This window comes from Micromys minutus, assembly GCF_963924665.1.
Source record: "Micromys minutus genome assembly, chromosome: X".
NCBI lineage: Eukaryota > Metazoa > Chordata > Mammalia > Rodentia > Muridae > Micromys > Micromys minutus.
Genome location: NC_137970.1, coordinates 17,844,709 through 17,851,935, shown reverse-complemented (window position 1 = coordinate 17,851,935; position 7,227 = coordinate 17,844,709).

Here is a 7,227-nt window from a genome sequence, read left to right as displayed (position 1 = left end):
GAGGTTGGTCTGAGTGAGCGTTTCTCACTCTGGGTTGTCCGGCTGGGAATAGCCTGATGTAGGGTTACTGGCTGCCTGGAGCAAGCTGGGGCAGGGAGGGGGATCTGGGGACCGCAGCCTGGCTCACTGCTGGCTCACTGCTGTTCCTCAGCAATTGTTATTTTCTGTTAGTTTTGTTTTTAGAGGTAGAATTATATTTCCTTGTGTTTTTTTCTTTTAATTTTGTTGCTAGAAGATTATTTTCTTGCTTTTTGTAGGGTGTAGTTTTTCTCCTTGTGTTGGAGCTTTCCTTCTTTTATCTTTATAGAGCTAGATTTGTGTAAAGATATTGTGTGAATTTGGTTTTGTCCTGGAATATCTTAGTTTCTCCATCTATGGAAATTGAGAATATTGCTGGATATAGTAATCTGGGCTGACATGTGTGTTCTCTTATTGTTTGCATGACATCTTTCCAGGATCTTCTAGATTTCATAGTTTCTGTTGAGAATTCTGCTGTAATTCTTATTGGTCTTCCTTTATAGGTTACTTGACCCTTTTCCCATACTGATTTTAATATTCTTCCATTTTTGTGAATTTGGTATTTTGACTATTATATGTCATGAGTAATTTATTTTTTGGTTCAGTCTGTTTGGAATTGTATAGGTTTCTTGTATGTTCATGGTCATCCCTTTCTTTACATTAGGGAAGTTTTCTTCTATGATTTTTGTTGAATAGTATTTAATGGGCCTTTAAGTTGGGAGTCTTTGCTCTCTTCTACATCTATTATTGTTAGATTTGGTCTTCTCATTGTGTTCTGGATTTTCTGATTGTATTGAATTAGGAGCTTTTTGATTTTTGCATTTTCTATGACTGTTTTGTTAATATTTCACACACACACACACACACACACACACACACACACACACACAGAAACTAACACCACCAACATAAAAATGACAGAAATTAACAATTACTAGTCATCAATATCTCTCAACATCAATGGACTCAATCCTCTTATACCATGATACAGGCTAACAGAATGCAATCCAAAGCAGGATTCATCATTCTGTTGCACACAAGAAATATATCTCAGTAATAAATTAGCCATTATCCCAGAGTAAAGGGATGCACAAAAAAAATCCTAGCAAAGAACCCAAAAGTAAGCTGTTGTTTTCATTTTGATGTCTATTCAAATAACTTACAACCAAAATTAACCAAAAGAGACAGAGAAAGAAACTTTATACTCATCAAGTAAAAAATAAGCCAAGATGTCATATTGATTCAGAACACATATACCTCAAACTAAGGGCACCCACATTCTTAAAAGAAACATTGTTAGAGGGAGCAGAGAGATCTCTGTGGAGTGCACACGTGGAGCGCGCCCTCTGACCAGCGTGATCCAGGGACCAGGAACAGAAATTTGGAACTTCTGTTTCCACCCAGCAGTGACTTCAGGGCGTGGAGCAGAGGCCGGCCCATCTGCCACGCAGACTGCCAGCTCCTAAGGTTGAGAGACTGGTGAGTGGGAGATCTGGGTGGACGGGGAGCAGAGAGATCACTGTGGAGTGCGCACGCGGGGCACACCCTCGGACCTGCCTGATCCGGGGACCAGGAACAGAACTTTGGAAACTCTGATCCCACCCGGCTACCCTGAGGCATAGAACAGGGCTGGGCCCATCTGCCACCTGGACCAGTGGAGATCCAGGGACACAGACCAGATACAAGGGAAAGGCGAGAACATATCACTGACAACAAAATGGCAAGAGGAAAGCAAAAGAGTATATCCCAAGGAAACCAAGACAACCTGGCAACACCAGAACCCAGCTCTCCCATAACAGCAAACATCGGAATTCCAAACACTCCAGAAAAAGAAGACACAGACCTGAAATCATACCTCAAGATGCTGATAGAGATACTTAAACAAGAATGGGAGGAAAAGCAAAAAGATTCAGAAGCTTTTAAAGAGGAAACAAGAAAAACACTCAAAGAACTCAAAGAACTAGAGGAAAACAGAACCAAAGAAATAAAGGAATGGAAGAGGGAAATTAAAGCGGAAATTGACACAATAAAGAAAACACTAAAAGAGATAACCCAGAGGTAGAACACCTAAAAAAGAAATCAGGAGTCACAGAAGCAAGCATTTCCAATAGACTACAAGATATGGAAGAGAGAATTTCGGGGGCATAAGACAACATTGTAAACATAGACAAAACAGCAAGAGAAGATGCAAAAACCAAAAAGCTCCTAACCCAAAATGTCCAGGAAATCCAGGACACAATGAGAAGACCGAACCTAAAGATAATAGGAATAGAAGAGGGAGAAGAGTATCAACTAAGAGGCACAGTAAATATCTTCAACAAAATCGTAGAAGAAAACTTCCCTACCCTCAAGAATGAGATGACCACGAGCATAAAAGAAGCCTTCAGAACTCCAAATAGGTTGGACCAGAAAAGAAATACCTCCCGACACATAATAGTCAAAACACCAAGTGCCCAAAGCAAAGAAAGAATACTAAAAGCAGTAAGGGGAAAAGGTCAGGTAACATATAAAGGCAGGCAAATCAGAATCACACCGATTTCTCAACAGAGACTATGAAAGCTAGAAGAGCCTGGACAGACATCATGCACACCCTAAGAGAGCACAAGTGCCAGCCCAAGCAGCTATACCCAGCAAAACTATCAATCACCATAGATGGAGAGATGAAGATATTTCAAGACAAATCAAATTTTAAACAATATCTGACCATAAACCCAGCACTACAATGAATTATAGGTGGAAAACCCGATACAATGAGGGAAAATACAGCCTAGTAAAAACAAGAAAACTCTTAAGCAATAAAACCAAAAGAATAAAAAGACACAGACACAACTCAACCCACAAAAGCAATAATGGCAGGAAACAGAAACAACTATTCCTTGATATCTATTAACATAAATGGACTCAACTCCCCAATAAAGAGACATAGGCTATCAGACTGGATACATAAACAAAATCTAGCCTTTTGCTACATACAGGAAACTCATCTCAGAGACAAAGACAGACACTATCTCAGAGTAAAAGGGTGGGAAAAAAACTTCTGAGCAAACAGCCCCAAGAAGCAAGCTGGAGTCGCTATTCTAATATCGAATAAAGTAAATTTCCAACCAAAAGTTATCAAAAAAGATAAGGAAGGACACTTTTTACTCATTACAGGGGAAATCTGTCAGGAAGAACTCTCAATCCTTAACATATATGCTCCAAAAAAAAGCACCCACATTCATAAAAGAAACTCTAATAAAGCTCAAAAAATACATTTCACCCCACACAATAATAGTGGGAGACTTTAATACCCCACTCTCCCCAATGGGAAGATCATGGAAACAGAAACTGAACAAGGACACTGCAAAGCTAGCAGAGTCTTTGAACCAACTAGAATTAATAGATATATACAGAAAATATCATCCTAAAGTAAAAGAACACACCTTCTTCTCAGGACCCCATGGCACCTTCTCGAAAATTGACCACATAATTGGACACAGAGCGAGACTCAATCGATATAAGAAGATTGAAATACTCCCACGCATCCTCTCAGATCACCATGGTCTACGGATGGTCTTTAACAACAACAAAGACAACAAAAGGCCTATGTACACATGGAAACTAAACAATGCTCTGTTAAATGATAGCAGGGTCAAAGAAGAAATAAAGACAGAAATTAAGAACTTTCTAGATTTCAATGAAAATTAAAACACAACATACCCAAACCTATGGAATGCAATGAAAGCAGTACTGAGAGGAAAACTCATAGCCCTAAATGCTTCCAAAAAGAAACTGGAGAGAGCTTACATCAGCAACCTGACAGCACAGCTAAAAGCCCTAGAACAAAAGGAAGCAGATATACCCAAGAAGAGTAGAAGGCAAGAAATAATCAAAATTTGGGCAGAAATAGACCAAATAGAAACAAAAAGAACCATTGAAAAAAATCAACAAACCCAAGAGTTGGTTCTTTGAGAAAATTAACAAGATTGATAAACCCCTAGCCAGACAAACTAGAGGGCAAAGAGAGAGTATACAAATTAACAAAATCAGAGAGGAAAGTGGAGACATAACAGCTGAAACTGAGGAAATTCAAGACATCATCAGATCCTACTACAAAAACTTTACTCCACAAAATTGGAAAATCTGCAGGAAATGGACAAATTCGTAGACAGATACTAGATCCCAAAGTTAACCAGGACCAAATAAACCATCTAAATAACCCTATAACACCTAAGAAATAAAAGAAGTCATCAAAAGCCTCCCAACCAAAAAAAAGCCCAGGTCCACACGGGTTCAGTACAGAATTTTATGAGACATTTATTGCAGATATAACACCAATACTCTCCAAACGATTCCAAAAGATAGAATCAGATGGAATGCTACCCAACTCATTTTTTGAGGCTACAGTAACCCTCATACCTAAACTACACAAAGACCCTACAAGGAAAGAGAACTTCAGACCAATCTCACTTATGAACATTGACGAAAAAATACTCAAAAAAATCCTTGCAAACAGAATCCAAGAACACATAAAAATGATCATTCATCATGACCAAGTAGGCTTCATCCCTGGGATGCAGGGATGCTTTAATATAAGGAAATCCATCAATGTAATCCACGATATAAACAAACTCAAAGAACAAAATCACATGGTCATCTCACTAGATGCTGAGAAAGCATTTGACAAAATTCAACACCACTTCATGTTAAAAGTCCTGGAAAGAACATAATCCAAGGTCCATACTTAAACATAATAAAAGCAATATACAGCAAACCAACAGCCAACATCAAATTTAATGTTGGGAATCTTGAAGCAATCCCACTAAAATCAGGGACTCAACAAGGCTGCTCACTCTCCCCCTACCTATTCAACATAGTACTGGAAGTCCTGGTTGTATTAATTAGACAGCAAATGGAGATCAAGGGGATACAAATCTGAAAGGAAGAGATAAAAACATCACTCTTTGCCGATGACATGATAGTGTACTTAAGTGACCCCAAAAACTCCGCCAGAGAGCTCCTACAGCTGATAAACAAGTTCAGCAAAGTGGCTGGATACAAAATCAACTCAAACAAATCAGTAGCCTTCCTATACTCAAAGGACAAACATGTGGAGAAATAAATTAGGGAAAAGCTACCCTTCACAATTGTCACAAAAACTATGAAATACCTTGGTGTCACTCTAACTAAGCAAGTGAAGGACCTGTAAGACAAGAACTTCAAACCTCTAAAAAGGAAATTGAGGAGGATCTCAGAAAATGGAAAGATCTCCCATGCTCATGTATTGGAAAGATCAACATTTTAAAAATGGCCATCCTACCAAAAGCAATCAACAGATTCAACACAATCCCCATCAAAATTCCAACCCAGTTCTTCATGGAATTGGAAAGATCAATGTGCAATTTCATATGGAATAACAAAAGACCTAGAATAGCGAAATCCATCCTCAACAACAAGAAAACATCTGCGGGAATCACTGTCCCTCACCTCAAGCTATATTACAAGGCAATTGTGCTAAAAACTGCATGGTACTGGTACAGAAATAGGCATGTGGATCAATGGAATAGAATAGAAGATCCAAAAATGAGCCCTCACGTATATGGTCACCTGATTTTTGACAAAGGAGCCATAAACATTCAATGAAAAGAGGTCAACTTATTCAACAAATGGTGCTGGTCCAACTGGCACTCAACATGCAAAAGAATGAAAATAGACACTTTCTTATCTCCCTGTACAAAGCTCAAGTGTAAGTGGATCAAAGATCTTCACATTAAACCAGATACACTGAAACTATTAGATGAGAAAGTAGGGAAAACTTTAGAACATATAGGCAGAGGAGAAAATTTTCTGAACAAAATACCAATGGCTCAAGCTTTAAAGTCAAAGATTAACAAATAAAACTTAATGAGATTGCAAAGTTTCTGTAAGGCTAAGGACATTGTCAAGAAAACAAAATGGCAGCCAACAGAATGGGAAAAGCTCTTTACCAACTCCACATCATATAGAGGCCTAATATCTAAGGTATACAAAGAACTCAAAAAGCTAGACACCAGAGAATCAAATAACCCTATTAAAAAATGGGGTACTGAGCTAAACAAAACTTTCTCAGTTGAGGAATAACGAATGGCTGAGAAATATCTGAGGAAGTGCTGGACATCTTTAGCCATCAGGGAAATGCAAATCAAAACAACCCTGAGATTCCACCTCACACCAGTCAGATTGGCCAAGATCCAAAACTCATTCGACAACAGATGCTGGCGAGGTTGCGGAGAAAGAGGAACACTTCTCCACTGTTGGTGGGGTTGCAAACTAATACAACCACTCTGGAAATCTGTCTGGCGATACCTCAGAAAATTGGACATAATACTACCTGAAGACCCAGCTATTCCTCTTCTGGGCATATACCCCAGAGACCCCTTAGTACACAACAAAGATTTATGCACCCCAATGTTCATAGCAGCTCTATTTATAATAACCAGAAGCTCGAATGATCCCAGATGTCCTTCAGAAGATGAATAGATACAAAAATTGTGGTACATTTACACAATGGAATACTACTCAGCCCCCAGAAACAATGACTTGACCAAATTCTTACGAAAACGGCTGCATCTAGAGAATATCATTCTGAGTGAGATAATCCATTCACAAAGAACAGACATTATATGCAGTCACTGATAATGGGATGCTAACCCCAGAGGCTTGTTCTGCCCCAGAAACAACTCACAGACTGTATGAATTCAAAGAAATAAAGAAAAGAAAACAAAACAAAACAAAAAAATCTCTATACAACAAGAAAATTTTGACTATTTCCATGTTACATTTTATTTTACATGTACTTTATGTTCATTGTAACTATTAAGTTTTCAATGTGTCCTATCAAACCTTTAAATAATCAAGTACTGACTAAAAATATATTCATACAGTTTTATGTAAAAATTATTTTAAAATCTGAAAAAAAATTACTGACAAAAATGTATTGTATAATTTTATGCGAACAATGCTTACAATCTGTACATTTATCTTTGTTTTGTAAAATTAAGTTGTTAAAAAAAAGAGCTTCTCTTGAGTCTCCTTTTGAGATGTAATTTTTTGTGGTTGTTGATTAGGTTTTGGTTTTTTAGAAACAGGGCTTCTCAATATAGCTCTGGCTGTCCTGGAACAGACTCTGTAGACCAGACTGTGTCGCGGGCCCCACTTCTCACCGGCAGGAAAAGGCGTCCAACAACAGGA